Here is a 21,331-nt window from a genome sequence, read left to right as displayed (position 1 = left end):
AAACGAGGAAAGCCGTTTACACGAATTGTTCAGTATGAGCACCGGAGACGTCGGCGAGATGCTGCATACGTGGAACGACGTGATCAACAGTTGCTCGCAGCAGATCCCGTGGAATCTGAGCAACGTGTTTCTGTATACTAGGCTTCATATCAGGTAGAGATCGAATATGTCCTTGGAAAACTCATCCTTTAGACATCTCCATAGCCATAAGTCACAGATTCAGATGAGGTGATCTTGCAGGCCATCCTTCTGGAGATAACACGTCCGTGGAAGGTTGCATTAAGCAGAACTTTCACTGGGAGAACGACATGTGGTGTTGGCCCATCTTACATGAAAACTGTGGTTTCCAGACAGTTTCACTCTTCCGATGCAGCAATCACCTGCTCTACAAGGTGGTCTCGATAGCGTTCACACGTAACAGGCCATCTGGGTTTCTCTCTTCAAACAAGAATGGACCCAGAGTAAACATGCTTGTGAGCCCACGTTCACACACGACGAGTGCAGTGACTCTTCATGCACAACAAGCGGCTTAACAGTACCTCAAATTTGGTAGTTGTGTGGATTCCCTGCTGTCTATAGTATAAGATGTGCTTCGTCACATAGTATATTGCCCAGCCACAAGTCGTCAATTTCTATCCGTGCCAGAAACTGAAGCGCAAATTCAGAATGCCGTGGACCATGTTACTGCACCATCGGGATCTTGTACGCGTTCCAGTGTAAAACAGATCGCAAAACTTCCCGTACAGTTGAGCAGGGGATGGACAATTCTCTTGACACTGCTCGTACACTAGCCGCGGCATGGGCTGCATAGTCAAACGGCTCTGAGCACATCTGAGGTCATCAGTCCCCTACAACTTAGGTGTAAGTAGTTCTAACTAACCTAAGGACATCACACACATCCATGCCCGAGGCAGGAATTGAACCTGCGACCGTAGCAGTCGCGCGGATCCGGGCTGAAGCGCCTAGAACCGCTCGGATACCGTGGCCGGCTCCACGCATGGATCTGACGTGCATTTGTACAACGGTCGTTCAATGAGTAACGCAACACATTTTTTCTGAAAGGTTGTTTTTATTCAGGACTACAATATACCAGATTATTCATCACTATTTTGGCCACAAAAATCTATTTTTCAACAGTATCTCCGTTCGAAGCGACGGCTTGAATGCCCGAATGGTACCACTCTACTGGTCGACGCCGGAGCCAACGTCTCGCTGCATCAATAACTTCCGCATCATCCACGTACTGCTTCCAGCCAAGCGAATTCTTCATTGGGGCAAAGAGCTGGAAGTTGGAAGGTGCGAGATGCAGGCTATAGGGTGGATCAGGATAAACAGACCAATGAAGTTTTGTGGGCCCCTCTTGGATGCACAGACTTGTGTGAGGCCTTGCGTTATCACGGAGACAGAGAAGTTCGTTTGCATTTCTGTGGCGACGAACACGCTAAAGTCGTTTCCTGAGAGTAGTACAATACACTTCAGAGTTGATCATCGTGCCACGAGGGAGGACATCAAACAGAGCAACCCCCTCGGAGTCCCAGAAGACAGTCGCCAGGACTTTACCAGCTGAGAGTGCAGCCTGGAACGTTTACTTCGGAGGAAAGGTGGTGCGACGCCACTACATGGATTGCCGTTTTGTTTTCGGTAGGAATTGATAAGCCGGCCGCTGTGGCCGAGCGGTTCTAGGCGCTTCGGTCCAGAACCGCGCTGCTGCTACGGTCGCAGGTTCGTATCCTGCCTCGGGAATGGATGTGTGCGATGTCCTTAGGTTAGTTAGAACTACTTAAACCTAAGTCTAGGGGACTGGTGACCTCAGACGTTAGGTCCCATAGTGCTTAGTACCATTTTTTTCGGAAGTGTGTTTATTACCTGCGATGCTGTTCGAGAAAAACTTGTCACGATCAGCCTCATAATGCGCAAGCAATTCCGCACAGGTGGTCCTCCGTCACTCTTATTGTCGTTTGTTAGGCGGTGAGAAAAGCAGAGGGCACACACCGTCGAGCACCCTATCTGGAGGACGAGTGGGTCAGAACTACCAACAGAGACGTCCAATGGAGCAGTGAGGTGGTTCGTTGTGATCCATCTGTCACCTCGAATGAGAGTGTCCGCATGTTCCAACGTTGCAGGAATCACAGCCGAGTGCGAGAGGTCGGATCGGTTTGCGCGACCTTGTTGCGATCATAACGAACGCCTCGCCCAACGACTCACCGTGCTTTTGTTCACTGCCAGGTCTCCGTAGACATCCTCCAAGCGCCTACGAATATCTGCGATGCTCTGGTTTTGCGCCAAAAGAATCTCAGTGACAGCTCTCTGCTTGCAACGCACCGCCATTACAGATGCCATTTTTAAGGCTACCTGCAGTGCCGCCACCTATCGGAACTTCATGAAACTATAACGGCTGAAGCGGGAATATTGCACAACAACTTCGCATTTTTTATACGATACTGGCTGAGGAAAGAAGTGTGTTACATTACTTATTGAACGCCCCTTGGACCATCTCCGAATGTCCTTCAATCACCATTTACTTCGTCTTCCACAAATCCTTTTCCTTTGTATTTTCCATTCATTGATGAGTTGTAATAACTACTATCTCTTGCCTACTTGTAATGTGCCCTAGATATTAAATCTTCCTTTGCTTTATAGTGACCAATAGTTCTTTTTGCTCTTTCATCCAATGGAAGACTGCTTCGACTCAAGTTTTCAACGGCCAAGGTAAGGGGCGATGATACAGATACATTTCAAAAGCATTAAATTTTTTTTCTAGACATTGGCCAAGGGTCCAAGTTTCGCATCCATAGAGAGATGTGGAGAACACGTGGCAGCGAATCGTTCTCATTCTCAGTTGTTAACCAAGATCCGACCTTACGAATAGTTTTTTCATACTAACGAACAATCTATCTTGCTCTATTCTAGATCTGATCCCTTTCTTACAGTCACATTGCTCATACATCATAGTGCCCAAATTCTTCTAGGAGGAAACACCGAACAACTAATTTACATTTGTTGACGAGATCGCCTGTATTCTTCTCTGAGAGAGGACTACCGTATTTTACGGACTATAAGACGCATATTTTTATTCGAAAAACTGCCTCCAAAATTCAGGTGCGTCTTATACTCGAAATGAATATAAAAATGTCCAGTGTTTGATTTAAAATTTCCACCAGTCTTAAAAATGGCCACATATTCGATGCCGCGGGAAACCTGGCAACATTAGACAAAACTCCTGTGAGATTAGATGTGTCGAGTAACAGAAATTTTGCCATGAAAGATATTAAAACAAGTGGACACGAAAAAAATGAACTACACTGCTGTCCATGCGGTACTAAACTTAATCCAATGACCACTTTCAAGCCCAAAACAATGCCAAAACTTTCTGAAATACTGCCAGGTGTTGATGCTGTTCACGTACATGACAATGGTTGGATGGACGAGGCTGGTATGAAATTGTGGACTGACTGAGTGTGTGAGAGAAGAGTGGTCTTCTTGTGCTAGATCAGTTTAGTAGTCATTTGAAAAACTTTGAGACAGAGAAACACAGTGTTTGCTGTTATTGCGGGAGGACTTACTTCACTATTGCAATCTCTTGATGTTTCGATATCTATACCATTAAAAGAGGGTAGGCGAGAAGGATGGGACAAATGGATGATGGATGAAACCTAACATGAATTCAGGCCGAAGGTAGCTTTAAAACGGCCTACATTAAATAAAGTGTGTCGGTGCATAAAACAGTCGTGGTCTAAAGTGACAGGAGGCATCACTGTTAAATCTTTTAGAAGTGCGGCGTAAGTTATGCTCTCGATGGCAGTTGAAAACCATTTCATATATGGTCAGGACGACAACGACGACGATGAAGATGAAGAAGTAAGTTCAGATGACTATTTTCAGGGATTTTAAGGGTCAGTTCGGTTTTATAAACCAAACCTTTTTTTTGTTCAGATTTGCAATCTAATAATAAAAATTGTAAAAATGTTCTTTTCTTAAAATTGCTTAAATATTAAGGTGTGTCTTTTAGTCCGTAGGGTACAACTTGAAAGTGTTGTTAAACAGGCCAAACTGGTCCCTGCAGTGGACATTGTCTATTACGTACTTCATCTGTATAGCCACAGTGTCCGTAGTTGCTTTACAATTCTTGAGGGTATTTTTCATCTGTCGTTGCAACTACAGAAATGTGTGATTTTCTTTCAGACGCGTTTCGCTTTGTTAAGGTAAAGCATTATCACTGTTGATGATTTTCGTTTGATTTCTCGCTTACATCGCGAAATGCCATCTGCTAGCAAATTGTCGTTTTTCTGGGTTAGAAAGTGATAGTTTTGGTCTAATATTTAGTTGTTGTGCAGCACTACGAATTTTTTATGTTTTCACAACACATTTTTATGCACACCACCCACTGTATTCTGTTTGTTTTTGTACTGTGAAGTACAAAAACAAACAGAATACAATGGTATGCAGAAAATTTTGTTTTGAAAACATAAGAAATGCATAGTGCTGCAGAACAACTAAATATTAGACCAAAATTATCAGTATCTAACTTAGAATAAGGACGATGTGCTAGTAGACGGCATTTTCCGATGTAAGCGAAAATCACCACCATTGTTGATGCTTTACCTCAATAAAGCGAAACGTGTCGGGTGAAAAAAATCACACATTTATGTAGTTCCAATGACGGAACAAAATCACCCCCACGAATTTTCTATTATGTGTTGATGCGGAGGTAGATCATTTGCGACGACAAGCGCCGTCTGCGAACCTAATGTTGTTAATTATTTTTTTCGTTTATAATTATGTATGACAATGAGAAATGCATTCTTGGACATAAATAAGGATGCCAGCCAAGCATGCCGATTGCGCTGTTGTATTTGCACAGGTGCCGTACGTCGTCGATGTCCCCAGTTCGTTGCAAGTGTTAGCCGTGGTCACAACAGTGCATTATGACGTAGCTGACTGAATTCGAACGATGGCAAACTGTTGGCAGAGGGTTCATCGAATTACCTTCACAATAATTCTCTATAATTCCAGTCCTAAACAGCGCGCGGAAGGAACGAACACCCGTATCTGTCCGTGCGAGCTCTGATTTCCCTCATTCTATTATGTTGATCGTTTCTCCCTGCGTAGGTAGGCGTCAACAAAATATTTTCGCATTCGGAGAAGAAAGTTGGTGAATGAAATTTCGTGAGAACATCCCGCCGCAACCAGGAACGCCATTATTGTAATGACGTCCGCCCTAAGTCCCGTACTCCATTAATCCTGTCCGGTAAGGATTCCAAACCGCGCAGCAGTATTCCAAAAGAGGGCGGACAAGCATACTGTAGGCAGTCTCTACTACACCTGTTGCATCTTCTAAGTTTTGTGCCAATAAAACGCAGTCTTTGGTTTGCCTTCCCCACAACATTTTCTATGTGTTCTTTCCAATTTAATTGGTTCGTAATTGTATTTCCTAGGTATTTTGTTGAATTTTGGGCCTTTAGATTTGATTGATTTATCGCGTAACCGAAGTTTAACGGATTCCTTTTAGCACTCATGTGCATGACCTCGCACTTTTCATTATTTGCCAATTTTCGCACCACACAGATAATTTTTCTAAATCGTTCTCCAATTTTTTTGTTTTTCTGAAGATTTTGCTAGGTAATAAACGACAGCATGAGTGCAAACAAGCTGAGACGTCTGCTCAGATTGTCTCCTAAATCGTTTATGTGGAAAAGGTATAGCCGAGGGCCTATAACACTTACCTTGGGGAACGCCAGAAATCACTTCTGTTTGATCGATGATTTTCCGTCAGTTACTATGAGCTGTGACGTCCCTGACAGTAGACCGCGAATCCAGTTGCATAACAAACGATATTCCATAAACACGCAATTTCACTACAAGCCGCTTGTGACGTATGGCGTCAAAAGCCTACTTGGAAATCTAGAACTACGGAATCAGTTTGAAATCCCTTACAATAGTGCTCAGCACTTGGTGTGGTTGAAGAGCTGGTTGTGTTTCTTACGAAAAACGTCTAAATCCGTGTTGACAATGTGCCAATCGACCCTTTTCTGGGAGGTAATTCATGTTGTTCGAACACAATACGCATTCCAAAATGCTGCTGCATATCGACGTTAATACAAGGACCTGTAATTTAGTGCACTACTACTACTACTGCCTTTCTTTAGTATTGATCTGACCTGTGCAACTTTCCAGTCTTTGAGTACAGACATTACATCGAGAGAGTGGTTGTATGTGATTGGTAAGTATGGAACTATTATATTAGCATACTCTGAAAGGAACGTGAGTGGAACACAATTTGCTTCGCTAAACCGAGGATATCTGATGTTCTTACATAGGCAGCTGTTCTCGATTCGAATACTGGAGTATTTACTTCGTCGTCTTTGGTGAACGAATTTGGGAAGGCTGTGTTTAGTAACTCTACTTTAACAGCACTGTCATCGATTGTATTTCCATTGATAGTGTGCAGAGAAGGCACTGATTCTGTCTTACAGCTAGCATACTTTACATACGAGGAGAATCTCTTTGGCTTTTCTGAGAGGTTTCGAGACGAAGTTTCATTATGGGAACTATTGAAAGCATCTCGCATAATGACGATAAATAAGAGGACTATAGCCACGAAAGCCACTGCAGAACTGAATGTCGCACTTGCGAACACCATCAGCATCAAAACAACACGAAGGGCGGTCCAGAAACAATGAATAACAGGGTGGGATGGAATTCCAAAACCACTTACCCATGAAGCGCAAAAGGAAATCGTGGCACATAGCTTCTGAGGTCATCAGTCCCCTAGAACTTAAACCTAACTAACCTATGGATATCCATGCCCGAAGCAGGATTCGAACCTGCCACGTAGCGGTCGCGCGGTTCCAGACTGTAGCGCCTAGGACCGATGGGACACTCCGACCGGCTAGGCACATAGGTCATAAAAGCTGAACTATGAAGTAACGGGGAAAAAGTCCTCGGGTCGAATGAATCTCGTTTAATAATGATATACTAAAATGTACCACCAAATCAGCATCCACTGCAACGTGGATAGTAGCACGAGAAGATTTGTTTCTACTTTTTAGACATTACTGCAGACTCTAGAAAATTCGAAGGTCAGGGGACCGTTACAATCGAGTTTGCACAATTCGAAGTTCAAAGGATCTAAGAAAAATTTCGAATAATTAATTCTATTTAACTCGACTTTATTCTAGATGAAATCAGCAAAAATCGAAATAAAATTTTGATTTTTTTTACTATTGTATTCCCAGTTTTCTTACATGTTATTTGCTTTAGTATTTGAAACGGAAGGCACACACAAATGTTCGAAAATACATAAATTCAGCTTCATTCATTTTTCAATGCTGAACAAACTGTCACGAATGGATGCATTTTGTGAACTAAATTTCTTATAAACGACCTTATGTCTTTGGAGTTAGCGTGTCACTCCTTATTTGTATCTGAAACTTCGGTTCCCAGACTAACCGTTAGTGATTTAGAGTTCCGTTAAGCTATAACCTCCGACAAATACCTTTTGTACACTGCATCGAGTAAGGCAATTCCATAAGCTTTCAGCAAGAGGCGGGGACTCGCCTCGCCCGGTCTGCTTGCTCCCGCCTTTTAATACTTATCAGAAACATTATCTTTCCGCTCGATAATCGTTTGCAGCATGAATGGTGGAATCCCGAAACAATTCGTTGCCTGCTACTTCTTGTTGCATTCTACAGCGTCGAAACTCGTTTCTGTTTTACGAAAGTCGAAAGCTTTCTGGAAGTTATTCTGACATGAAAACGTCTACTTTCTCCTTGGTCGAAGTTTCTTGTGTGACAAAATGGCGTCAGATTTGAATCACTAATAACTACGAGACCGACAGTGCGCAAACAAAGGTTAAGTCCACGCCGTCTGTACGTGGTTGTCGCTTGTTGCCTGTGTTGTCATCGTACCAGTGTAGGCATATGCGCGTCATTGTTACAAATCATCTTTGTGTAAAGTTATAAACTGGTGTAGCTGTAAGCTAGGATACTGATTTGGGTGTCATTGCGATGAACAGCTTAGGGAGCGCCGGAATAGAAAATAAAAATATTCGCCGGAATATAAGCGAAAATCTATATTGAGTTTAAACCTATGACACAAAGGAAGAGTTCGTCTCACAGGACTTGTAAATATGCTCTAAATTACAGAAAACGCGAGAAAAGCCCTCCCAGAAGCCTAAAAAGTGCAGCGCTGAGAGAAGGCGACAGCTCCCGCAGAGTCGGAAAAAAAGGAAGAAACGGCGCGACGCGATAACGTACTCAAAGGCTATATCGTACACCAGCCACTGAAAGTCCTAAATCCTGAGTAACCGTGTGACCACTGTATTACAGATATTGATAATTAAATTACATATTAATATGAAACATATGTTACGATTTTATCCCGACGTTTTCACAAAAAAATCTATGGCGCAGACCTGAACTGCACACACAGACATTTATTTGCAACTGATTAACATGCTGTGGTATTTCGTGCATTGTAAAAAACAGACGCCTGTCACAAGGTGCTGAATGACAGTATAATTACCTGAACAACTGATGAAACAAATAGAATTATCCGGTGTAAGCTAGGCGTTGACTTGTAATTATAGAATGTCTGCGGATCGTTCTGATATGACAGTCGCCTCGATTAGTGAAGAAGTTTCTTCGGTTTGCTCGAGGCAGTTGGGAACAGGTTGAAACAAATGATTAACAAGTGTCGACTGCATACAGTCGCAGAGGCTGATTTCAAATGTCTTTGATAACTGTAAAGCAACTACAGCCACGCAATAAAACTTCAGCTGGGTAATGGGGACAGCTAGCAGTCGGAAGTAAACACTTCCCCTTCACAGCGATCTAATGCCGCCGGATAGAGTCCGCCACTCAGCGTCCGATGTAAACACAGCCGACAACAGGCAGTGCTGTGACACGACTACCAGATCGAGTTGAGAGCAGGAAACGGCCGGGGTCCCCGGTGGTCTAGTGGTATGGGGTCTGGAACGTTCCAGCGCCTCGGCTGGGGCTATTCGCCGGGCCGGGGTTCTATCCCCTGCCGGCGCTGGAATTTTCAGACTTCCGAACACTAGCCTCCACCTCTGCCCTGGCATGTGGCGAATGCCGGGCACCCCCGTGGGGTCCGTGCTTCGGATCCCACGTGGAGCTCACTCCCACACTACAAACTAAACCTTATTATGCTGCTGCAAACATTTTAATACGCACTCTTTCTTCAACAGACCAGATCTACATATATTTTCGAGGTACTTTCTACATAATATATCTCACTGTCAAAAGAAACTCCATAGTATCATGAATATTTGTAGGATTACAACAATGAAATAAAATCTTTACTAAAAAAAACTGAATATGTTTTATTTTCGTTTTTGTGCTAAATGCTGCTAAGATAAATATCAAAACAGCTTCTATTTTCTTGTAGTTAACAATCAGTAATTAGCAAAATAAGTTTGACTGCAATACTGATACATATATTACATATTTACTTAGCACATTCTCAGTGCTGAAACAGGATAAATTATTTCAATGTCAAAATAAATGCAAAATATTATATCAATACCATGACACAAGTGAATAGTGAAAGAAAAAAATATTTTCAGGTGTCTCAGTCTGCCTTTTCTTTTTAGTATCCTGATTGATTATATGATAATAAATAAATTCTGTATCAGAAATCGTTTCGTAACAGTTCACACTCAATGCCTTTTATAAACGTATATTGTCACTAATTGTATTTTCTAAACGAACACACGCCTTTTTTTTTTTTTTCAAATTATTCAAGTGTCAAAGTGAGATTATGATAGGACACAGGTCACTAATGAGATAAACTCTTTCTTTGTATGAAGGAGGATAATTCTCCTGGTCTTATGTGAGCTGAATGCTAAATTACACCGATGACATTTAACGTTTAAAAAACGAATTTCTTGACGACTTTACTGACAGGGCTACATGTTTCATATAATATTTCTGTTGGTAGTTACATGACAACCTCTCAGGCTCAGCTTTATATGAAAGTATCTTGCAGGTCAGAAAAGAAATTATGTTACTACCTCTACAGATTCAGTTGGTCTATTATAATAGATTATAATTATTATAATATAATAATTATTGTCGTACTATTGTATCATTGACGTTGCACTGCAAGAGAGAGACTGCTACTATGGCTGTTTTCTTTTGCTACGAAATTCCGTGCCATATCTCCATTGTAAATGCTAAAAGGCGTGGATAAAACTTTTAGCAATACTATTTTCCTATTCTTCACATCGCTGCTAGGTGTCGCTACTAGTCCCTCACACAGTCAGTCGTCCATAGCGCAGGGCTTCGCTACCAGAGGGCTGTACCGGAACTCGCGGCGACTCACTCTGCCGGGATTTGCTGCTTCACTCCTGAACGTCTACGCCAGCTGAAATAACCGCTAAATCCTCACACTAAACGAGAAACGTATTAGCACCAAAGGCAAATCGTGGTCAGTGCGAATACTGCCAAACCACCACTATGATAACTCCTAGCTGAAAATACTGGTACAAACTATTTACAGAGGAATGGAGCACCTTACAGAAGCTGATCTAGAGGAAAATCAATTTGGAGGGAACAGAACCCATATTGATAACATCTTTATATACAGAAAAATCTTTTGACAATGTTGACCAGAATATACAGTTTGAATTTAAGATGCTACCAGGAAAAAATTACAGCGAGCGAAATATTACTTAGAACTCCACCAGAAACGAGACAGCAGCTGTACGAGTTGAAGGACATAAAAGAAAGGAAATACGTGAGAAGTGAGTGAGACAGCGTTCTAGTCCATTCCCTGATGTTATTCATTCTATATACAGGGTGCTTCACACTACTCGGGGCTGTACAGGGGACGTAACTGATCAAGTTTTACATAGGAATCTACTTTTGAAAACGTCATCTAGTGACGCCACAGAGCGTCAAAGTTATAGGCACCGGCGCCTGTGTATGTATACAGGGGGATCACACGAAGATGTTGCAAACTTTCTAAGATGATGCAGATGGATAAATGTATAAATTTGAGATTATGTCCTGGTACCGGAAAATTATAAGAGAAAACCTTTCTGTTACCTCTGACAATATATACCGTTATCGTTGTTGCTAAGATGTAGGACAGGAAACTTTCAGACGCGGTGGTGTGGAGCGGGGGCGGTGGTGTGGAACGAAAGAAGAAAACAATGTGCAGTACACATAGGCTTTAAAATGCATACATCATGAACCATGAGCACTTGTTCATCTTCGCTAGCGTGAAACGAATCTCCACTATTGAACAAGCGCTTATAGCTCCAGGAGCATGCAGTTTAGAGTCCATGTTTACTGCACATTTTTTCTTGTTTTGGTCTATACTGAAGTCTCTGAAAGTTGCCTACCCTACAATCCTAGCAACAACAGTACAAGTACTTGTATTCCACTGTCAGAGGTAGGATAACGATTTTCACTTACAACTTTCAACACGTTTGTTTCCGGTACAGGGGCCCTTACCACAAATCGATACATTTGTCTGTTTCCATCATCCTAGGAAGTTTGTAACACAATCCCGGATCATCCTGTATATACATACATTTACCGGAGTTGGCGCCTGTAACGTCGTTGGGTGACGTTTGCAGGCACGAGTTTCTAAGTAAAACTGCAAGCTCTAGAAATGTGTAACGTGAGTTATGAAACACCTTGTATAAAGACAGCAACATACAAAAAGGACGAGGAATTCGGGAAATTAATCAAAGGTGAAGAAGAAGAAATAAAAGTTGTTCCCTAATTGAACTCTCACTTTGCAGTGGAGTGTGGACTGATTTGAAATTTCCTGGCATTTATTCGCCCTGAAAAGATGGTCGAAATGTCGGTATTTTCAGTGTTTTATAATGATATGGCCTAGTACCCAAAATGATTTTCTTCAAGTTCTTTGTAGGAACTATATCGCTTCTCTCCGATATTTTGAGAATGATACACTTATTTTTTCCTAAAACCTAGCAACTGAAATAATGCTTGAAATGATATAAATGGTACATATGCTTTATGGTATGGATACAGAAACGGTACTTGGCTTTAACGATAACAATATACAGGGAAATTCAGTAATGTTTCTGCAAAGTGCCATAACACCGAAATCCTGAAATATAATCGGATATTTCGAATGTGGCACGACACCAGCTGTACAGTTTACCGGACAGATACTGAGTTTTCCGAAATTCTAGCACTTTTAGAGGGAACTAAGCGACAATATTTTTAATTGGAACCCACGTACGGAAACGTATACTTTCCGTGCTACAGCCGTTTGAATACATGCTTGCTAGGTGGGTATGCAACAGGGTAGTCATCTTGGGCGGCGGAGGGGGTGCGGGGAGGTGCTTACGTCGGATGTCATTTACCGTCTGTGCCACCACTCTTGACATGGCTCGTGCGTCACTCACGTGTCTGGCAGTATTAGAGCAACATTGCGGAGTGCACTTTTGCCGAATACACCGACACGATCCTTCTGTATGGCGAAGCTCGTCGCCTCTATCAAGCTCGTTCTCCGCAGCGTCCGACTTCATGGCATACGCTTTTCTCCACAACTGCGCAACGACTTTGAGAAAATGATGCGTTCACCGTCAGCAGGGGTGACTGTTTTTTTTTTTTTTTTTTTTTTTTTTGTGGTTTTCGGGCGCACAACTTCAATGGTCATTAGCGCCCTGACTACTCTAAGAATGCACCGCGAGGCACAAGTTGACAACAACAACTAAAAGGGAAAACACAATAAAAGACAGACTGACAGGCATAGGATTAAAAAACATCATCAAATGTCCTTAGCGAGGTGTGTCAAATTGATAAAACAAAGAACACGAGCAGCTGCTCGTGGGTCATCCGCTAAAATGGCATCGAAAGTATTAGGCAGGTTAAGATCGAGGCGCAGTGTGTTAAGATCAGGACAGGACATTAAAATGTGTCTAACCGTCAGCAAGTGCCCACATGGGCAGAACGGCGCCGGCGCAGCCGTCAGCAGATGGCGATGGCTGAACCGGCAGTGTCCAATTCTTAACCTTGCTAAAACGACCTCCTCCCGCCGAGAAGGGCGTGAGGAGGACGTCCAAGCCACGGGAAGAGGTTTTAAGGCCCGAAGCTTGTTGTCGGTAAGTGCAGCCCAATCGGCATGCCACAGCGACACAACGCGCCGACAAATGACCCTGCTAAAATCGGACGAAGGGACACAACAAGAAGCTGTCCGAGGCTGGAGGACCGCAGCCTTGGCCGCGGCATCTGCAGCTTCGTTCCCAGGGATACCGACATGGCCAGGAACCCACATAAAGCTAACCGGCGTACCGACGTCCACCAGCTGCTGAAGAGAGCGTTGGATCCGGTGTACGAAAGGGTGAACCGAGTACGGATCACTGAGGCTCTGGATGGCGCTCAGGGAATCTGAGCAGATGACATAAGCAGAATGTCGGTGGCGGCAGATGTAAACAACAGCCTGGTAGAGGGCAAAGAGCTCAGCTGTGAAGACCGAACAATGGCCATGGAGCCGGTATTGGAAACTTTGTGCCCCGACAATAAAGGAACACCCGACCCCGTCATTGGTCTTAGAGCCATCTGTATAAATGAAAGTCATGTTGTTGAACTTCGAACGAAGTTCCAAAAAACGAGAGTGGTAGACCGAACCGGGGGTGACCTCTTTTGGGAGCGAGCTGAGGTCGAGGTGAACGCGGACCTGAGCCTGGAGCCAAGGTGGCGTGCGGCTCTCGCCCACTCGAAAGGTTGCAGGGAGTGAAAAATGAAGGTGTTGAAGGAGGCGACGAAAGCGAACTCCAGGGGGTAGCAAGGCAGAGACATACAACCCGTATTGAAGGTCAAGAGAGTCGTCAAAAAAGGAACGATAAGACGGATGGTCGGGCATTGACAGTAGCCGACAGGCATACCGACAAAGCAGTATATCGCGCCGGTAGGTGAGTGGCAATTCGCCAGCGTCAGCATGAAGACTCTCTACGGGACTGGTATAAAATGCTCCGATCGCAAGTCGTAAACCCCGATGTTGTATGGAGTTGAGGCGGCGTAAGATGGATGGCCGTGCAGAGGAGTATACGAAGCTCCCATAATCCAGCTTGGAGCGGACGATCGACCGATATAGACGAAGTAGGACGGTTCGATCCGCTCCCCACGACATACCACTGAGAACACGGAGGACATTTAAAGAACGGGTACAACGGGCGGCCAAATATGACACATGTGGAGACCAGCTAAGTTTCCTGTCAAAGGTAAGGCCTAAAAATTTGATTGTCTCCACGAGTGGGAGAGCAACGGGACCGAGTCGTAAGGACGGTGGGAGAAACTCTTTGTAGCGCCAGAAGTTAATACAGACCGTCTTCTCGGCAGAAAAACGGAAGCCATTGGCGACACTCCAGGAGTAAAGACGGTCAAGAGAACGCTGAAGACAGCGCTCCAGGACACGTGCACACTGCGCGCTGCAATAGATGGTAAAATCGTCCACGAAAAGGGAGCCTGATACATCAGCTGGGAGGCAATCCATTATTGGATTGATCGCGATGGCGAAGAGAGCGACACTCAAAACTGAGCCCTGTGGCACCCCATTCTCCTGGCGAAAGGTGTCGGACAGGACAGAACCCACACGTACCCGAAACTGTCGATCCATTAAAAAGGAATGAATAAAAAGAGGGAGGCGACCGCGAAGCCCCATGTATGCATGGTGCGGAGAATGCCCGCCCTCCAACAGGTGTCGTAAGCCTTCTCCAAATCAAAGAACACAGCCGCGGTCGGGCGCTTCCGCAAGAAGTTATTCATAATGAAGGTCGACAAGGTAACCAGATGGTCAACAGCAGAGCGGCGCCTTCGAAATCCACATTGTACATTGGTAAGTAGGCGTCGAGACTCGAGCAGCCAAACCAATCGAGAGTTAACCATTCGCTCCATCACTTTACAGACACAGCTGGTAAGCGAGATAGGTCGATAACTGGAAGGCAAGTGCTTGTCCTTCCCCGGCTTAGGAATCGGGACAACAATAGACTCGCGCCAGCATGCGGGAACATGTCCCTCAATCCAGATGCGATTGTATGTACGAAGAAGAAAACCTTTACCCGCAGGAGAAAGGTTCTTCAGCATCTGAATATGAATAGAATCAGGCCCTGGAGCGGAGGACCGTGATCGGCCAAGTGCGGTTTCGAGTTCCCGCATGGTGAATGGGGCATTATAACTTTCACAATTCGAGGAGCGGAAGTTAGGTGGCCTAGCCTCCTCTGCCTGTTTGCGGGGGAGGAAGGCAGGGTGGTAATGAGCGGAGCTCGAAACCTCGGCGAAAAAGCGGCCGAAGGCATTGGAGACAGCCTCAGGGGCCACAAGGACTTCATTCGCGACCTTCAAGCCAGAAACTGGGGAGTGGACCTTAGTGCCAGATAGCCGGCGCAGGCTACCCCAGACAACAGAAGAAGGGGTAGAACTGTTGAAGGTGCTTGTGAAAGCAGCCCAGCTGGCTTTCTTGCTTTCTTTAATAATACGACGACACTGAGCACGTAATCGTTTATAATTAATACAATTCGCCACTGTAGGGTGGCGCTTAAAGGTGCGTAAAGCACGTCGACGAGCACGTAAAGCATCTCTACATGCTGCGGTCCACCAGGGGACCGGTACGCGACGTGGAGAAGAAGTAGGGTGAGGGATGGAATATTCAGCAGCAGCGAGAATGACTTCCGTGAGGTGTGCGACCTGACGATCGCAGCTTGTGAAGGTTTGATCCTGAAAGGTAGCCCTGGAAGAGAAGAGCTCCCAGTCTGCCTTGGAGATGGTCCAACGAGAGGAGCACGGAGAGGGAGTATGCTGCAGGAGATGGATAACACACGGGAAATGGTCGCTCGAATATGTATCAGAAAGTGCATACCACTCAAACCGGCGTGCAAGTTGGGGAGTACATATAGAGAGGTCTAAATGGGAATAGGTGTGAGATGTGTCCGAAAGAAAAGTAGGGGCGCCAGTATTGAGGCAGACAAGATCGAGCTGGTTGAAAAGGTCTGCTAACAAGGAGCCCCTCGGGCAGGATGCTGGAGAGCCCCAAAGGGGATGGTGGGCATTGAAGTCTCCAGTTAACAAAAATGGTGCAGGTAGCTGAGCAATAAGTTGCATCACGTCTGCCCTGGTAACGGCAGATGACGATGGAGTGTAAACGGTACAAAAGGAAAACGTAAAAGTGGGGAGAGTAATGCGGATGGCAACTGCCTGCAGGCCGGTGTGCAACGTGATGGGATCGTAGTAAATATCATCCCGGACCAGCAACATAACCCCTCCATGAGCTGGGATACCTACCACAGGGGGTAGGTCAAAACGCACAGAGGTGTAGTGTGCCAAGGCAATTTGATCGCATGGGCGTAGCTTCGTTTCCTGGAGGGCTACGACAAGCGGACGGTGCAAGCGGAGCAGCAACTTCAAGTCCTCTCGGTTGGAGCGAATGCTGCGAATATTCCAGTGAATAAGTGCCATCGTAAGAAAAGAAAGATGAGAGAAGTGGTCACCTCGAAGGCCGCTTAGGGCCTGGCTTCGAGCGAGCACTGCCGCCGCTATCAGTAGGCGGACAGTCATCGTCCATTGGGTCTATAGGGTCATCGGCCATCTCGGGAGGATGGCCGGGAGGGGGAGCTTCCTCCGCCAGTGAACGGCCAGATGTACGGCGACCAGCGGTGCGGCCAGGCGAAACGGATGACGGCCTGGGGCGGCAGCCGCTGGGTGGCGCAAGAGAAGAAATGCGCCGTGGCGGAGAAGGAGAACTGTGCTTCCTATGCGCCTTTTTGGAAGGACGTGTAGTGGAAGTACCGGTCGAAGGCTGTGAGGTCGAGGTACGGAGGAAGTCTGCACGGGATGGTTCCTTCTTGAAGGCCCGTGCATCTGACTTCGGTGTCTTCGTTTTAGCAGAAGCTGAAGAAGGTGCTCGTGTCTGTGGGGTGATGGGAGGAAGAGGAGACGTCGACCGCGCGATCTTAGCACTGGCCGAACGGACGACCGTGGTGCTGAAGGTCAGATCGCATGTCTGGGTTGCTACCTCCCGGGTAGTCCGAGGAGAGGCGAGGACAGTACTGTATTTCCCCGCTGGGAGCAGCGTGGGCTTCCTACTAGCCAATAGCTTGCGATCAGCCGAGGTGGACACTTTCTCTTAGACCCGAATTTCCTGGATACAGCGTTCTTCCTTATAGACAGGACAGTCGCGGGAGGATGCTGCATGGTCACCCTGACAGTTCACACAACGAGGAGACGGAGGTGGACAGTCACCCTCATGGGCATCCCTGCCACAGGTGACACATTTAGCCGCATTGGAACAAGACTGTCGAGTGTGATTGAAACGCTGACACTGGTAGCAGCGCGTAGGTGTCGGGATATAGGGGCGAACAGAAATAACCTCGTAGCCCGCCTTGATGCGCGATGGCAGCTTAACACTATCGAAGGTCAAGAAAATTGTCCGGGTCGGTACAAGGTCATTGTTGACCTTTTTCATGACCCTATGGACAGCCGTCACGCCCTGCTCAGCGAGGAATGATTGAAGCTCCTCGTCAGTCAATCCGTCGAGGGAGTCAGTATAGACCACACCACGAGACGAATTCAAAGTTCGGTGGGCCTCCACCCGGACAGGGAACGTGTACAGGAGGGTGGCCCGAAGCAGTTTTTGTGCCTGAAAGGCATTCTCAGTTTCCAGTAATAAGGTGCCGTTACGCAACCTGGTACAGGATTTGACAGATCCGGCTATGGCATCTACGCCCTTCTGAATAACGAAAGGGTTGACAGAGGAAAAATCCTTTCCGTCCTCAGTTCGAGAAACTACGAGGAACTGTGGGGCAGGCGGTAGTACTTTTGTCACTGTTGGCTGGTCACGTTTCCGTTTTTGGGTCGAAGTCGAAAGAGATGGAGTAGAATCCATTGCGGAGGAATCCCCCATGATTGCCAGCGTCTCCGATGGCGCGCTCCTTCCTTGTGGGGACCCTCTCAGAGGGCACTCCCGCCTTAGGTGAATGTTTACACCTCAGGTCACACCTCCCGAGAAACAGACGGAGGGACCAATCGGCATGGTCAGAAGGTATCAGCTCAGGCAATCACCCCTCCCCGGGCCTGGCCTTTACCAGGGGGTACGCGCGTGCCTTACATGTCTACCCAGGGCGGGGACTTACGCGTTACCCCGTCACCGGCTACGCGTGCGAACGCGTGGGTCGGCCTTCAGACACGCACAGGGAGGAAGGAAGAAGAGGAAAAAGAAGAGAGAGAGGGAGAAAGAGGACAGACTGTCTCAAACGCCGAGGCGGAGACCAGAGAAGGCAAGGAGAAGAAGGCAATGAGAAAGCAAGGGGAAGAAGGCAATAAGAAGGCAATAAGAAGGCAAGGAGAAGAAGGCAATGAGAAGGCAAGGAGAAAAAGGCAATGAGAAGGCAAGGAGAAAAAGGCAATGAGAAGGCAAGGAGAAAAAGGCAATGAGAAGGCAAGGAGAAGGCAAGGGAAAGAGTAAGGAAGACAGTGAGGTGGAGAAGAGCAAAGAAAGGAACCAACAAAAGGAAGGAAGAAACGAGAAGTGAAAAAACCAAAAGGACCACGATGATAGGTCGTGGAACCGTCCGTCTCCGGACGCAGGCGCGAACTACCCCCGTGAGGGGGATGGACTCCTTTTAGTCGCCTCTTACGACAGGCAGGAATACCGCGGGCCTATTCTAATCCCCGGACCCGCAGGGGGGAGGGGTGACTGTAGTGCTTCAAAGAGACGCAGCGCACCCGAGTTGGAGAAGGCCGTATTGTAAAGAACAGTGTTTCTGAAAACTTATTAAGTTTCCTTTTAATGAGTGGAATTGTGGAACTATTGATGTACTGGGTCATACCTAATAACTTACGTGTACAAGTGGTCGCGTTACCAACATGTTTTCAAATGGCTGTGGCGAGGAAACGGTGCGTTACAGGAGATGGGTTCCAATTCAGAATACGAGTATTATGTACTCAGTCCCCCTCTACACTAGAAGTCTGTAACGGGGATTTCGGAACATCCTGCATGTTTACGGTATATTGTACAGTTGTTGTCCCACCATAATTGAAATTTGCGAATACATTTCATTTCATAATTTCTGAGAGCTCATCAGGCGCGACTACGGTGTCCGCAGTATAAAACCCAGGGGCGTCTTGGCTACGGCGGCTCTGACGCCCACGAGAACAACTGTAGGCAGAGAGCGCAACACAGCTACTTTGATGGACAGTTTCCTCTAATGCTGCCAGATGTCTCTATTTTTAGAGGTATATTGACCCGCCCCGCACCAGCCTTAAGCGGAAAGCCAAATATCCCAACTTCTGGCCACTGCAAACATTCTGAAATAGGGGTACTATCCGATCAAAAGTATCCAGACACCTAGTAGTGGACTTCAATATGCGATATGCCCACCTTTTGTCTTTACGAGGGGTTAAACTCTGCTGGGAACGCTTTCAGTGTCGACGATATTTTACGCACCACACATGGTGAGAGTTTCATCTGTGTGTACGTACCAGACTATACACTGGCGAGCAAGATCGCCGCCTCTCTCTCCAATTTTGGAGCAATATGGGCAGCTCCTTCCAACCACGTCGGGATTTTGACGATGTAACGAATCAATTGAACTGAATATGGTACGACATCCGTCAGGAGGACATCCACCAACTTTATCAATCAAGCCGAATATCTGCTTGCTTAAGGGCCAGAGTGGACCAACGCGTTATGACTTTCTCCTGAATGAATCACCCAATTTTCATGCAATTGTTATCATTTGTTTGCCTCTACACGTACATCACATCTACCGATTTCCTTCATACTGGGGTAATTTCTTGGTGGTACGGTTTAGAGTGTAAATATACAGGGTGTATCAAAAAGAACCAACCGATTAAAAAAAAAGTAACTATTATGTTATTCGACATATGTGCGTGAATAGCGTACCGCCGGAAAGAGCAAACCCTCGGGCTTTACATGGTTACCGCTTGGCAGCAGCACTGACCGCCCATTTCAGTCCTAGTAAAACTGGTGTCGCGACGACAGAAAGCGTTTTGTGTTCTGCATTTTGCGCAGCGTGGGCAGTAATAAGTGTTCGGCGTGACTTTGGTACAAGGTACGGTGCGGATCCTCCTACAGCACAGAGCATTGGACGATGCCATCAACGATAAGAGAAACAGAATGTTTGTGGAAAGGCGAATCGCCGGGCCGTCCCCGAGTGCCTGACACAGGCGTCCAACGCATCCGCCAGTCTCACGAGGGGGCCGCAGAAATCCGTTCGCCGTGCAGCTCGACAGCTCAGCACGCCCCCGATGTCCGTCTGACGTCTATGCGTCGACGTCTATGCATCAAATAATATTAAATTCAGCTACTGCGAGCTTTTCGTGAGGGCGATAACATCGTGTGAAGTTCCATAATTTCACTCTCGGCAAGGTGGAGGATGGCTGTTTTCTCCCACAGTTAGTGTTTAGTGACGAGGCCACATTCCATTTATACGGAAAGGTGAACTGTCATAATATGACAATATGAGGTACGGGACAACCACATCAAGTTGTACAACATAAAATAAACTCTCCTAAATGTAATGTGTTTTGTGCAGTTTAACGGGAACAGGTGTAAGATTCATTTTTCTTTGCCAGAAACACTGTTATACGAAGCATATATCTCGATATGCTTGAAAACTTTCTCTTCCTACAGTTTGATTCGAACGAATTCATTTACCAATGGGATGGGCCACCGCGACAGTGGCATCTTGAAGTGCGGGAATTTCTAAATCAAACGATTACTGAACGATGGATCGGTCACATTGGACTAAATGACTCAGCCTTAGATTACTGGACTCCAAGGTCACCGTACCCGACTATATGTGATTATATATGTATGATTTTGTAACAGACTCTTTATGTACCTACGTTACCAACAGCAATAAATGAACTGAGACATCGCATAACAGCACCTGTGGAAACTCAAGACATGCTTGTTGCAGTGTTGGTACAATTTGAACACCGCATTGACACATTCTGTGCATCTTAAGAATGCATATTGAACACCAATGAAAAGGATGAAAAAATCTTTTTCAGTTTCCGTTCATCAAAAAACAAAATTCGTTGTATTGTTTCTTAGTTCCAGAAATATAGACGGCCTAGATCGGATGATTGTTTTTGATACACCCGGTATAGATAACGCACTTCAAAACCTACCAATAATTAGGCAACTACCAAGATGGGAGATAACAAGTACTCACACATGCGTCTTTGCATGTGTTGGATAAAAAGTAGTAGCACAATGCTGTAACATGAAGGATGGGAGTCATTTTGTGTGCACGCTTTCTGTTGCTGATAGATGGTGCTGAAGTAGTAAAGTTAGCGGTGTTTACTAT

This window comes from Schistocerca serialis, chromosome 3 (assembly GCF_023864345.2).
Source record: "Schistocerca serialis cubense isolate TAMUIC-IGC-003099 chromosome 3, iqSchSeri2.2, whole genome shotgun sequence".
NCBI classification, from domain to species: Eukaryota; Metazoa; Arthropoda; class Insecta; order Orthoptera; family Acrididae; genus Schistocerca; species Schistocerca serialis.
Note: the sequence above shows the minus strand (reverse complement) of the source record.